The sequence below is a fragment of the Grammomys surdaster genome, unplaced genomic scaffold (assembly GCF_004785775.1).
Source record: "Grammomys surdaster isolate TR1022 unplaced genomic scaffold, NIH_TR_1.0 255, whole genome shotgun sequence".
In the NCBI taxonomy this organism is placed as follows: Eukaryota; Metazoa; Chordata; class Mammalia; order Rodentia; family Muridae; genus Grammomys; species Grammomys surdaster.
Window position 1 is genome coordinate 5,063,076 of NW_021604696.1, and position 753 is coordinate 5,063,828.

Below are 753 nucleotides of genomic sequence, written 5' to 3' on the forward strand. Positions count from 1 at the left end.
GGCTCGACGACGGACAGTGCCCAGACGACGTTCGGCTGCGGCCCACCGCTAGGCCCGCGCTGCCTCCCGCCCGCCTCGCCGCGGCCCCCTCTACCGCCGATGCTGCGCAGACACCGCAGCTCACAACCTCACTTCCGCCCGCCGCGCGCCAGCCGGGGGCGCGCCGGGCACGTGACGCAGCTGGGCGCCCGCGCGCGCGCGCCCCGAGAGGCTTGCGCGAAATGCCCGGATGCTGGGACGCGCGCCTAGGCTGCGATCCTCCGCACAAGCTCCGGCTGAAACTCGGTTGGAAACAGCGTTGAAGAACGTAGCTATGGCCCGTAGTAACCTCGGAAGGAAATGTACTCCGGTTCGCATTATGTTCAATAATTCCTTTTCCAGGTCTTTTTTTTTTTTTAGCATTTCCCGTTTTGTTGTTTTGTTTTGGACCAGGATGGCCTTGAATTTACAGATCTAGAGTACTACCTGCCTCTGCCTCCGGAGTACTGGCCTTGAAGCAACAGCTACCGTGCATAGTCCCAAGATTTTAATTTTAATGTGCGTGTGTGTAGCTGTGTGAGGGTTTGCTCATAAGAGTGCTAGCATGTTACAGAGAGGTTCGACCTTTCCTACGTGGGATGGTGCTGGAAACTGCTCTGCGTCATCTCTGGGACTCCCCACTCCCCTTTAAAAAGATGTATTCATTTTGTGTGTGAGTGAGTGCTTCACCTGCATGTATTGTTTGCCCACTGCCATGTACCTGCTTAACTCCTG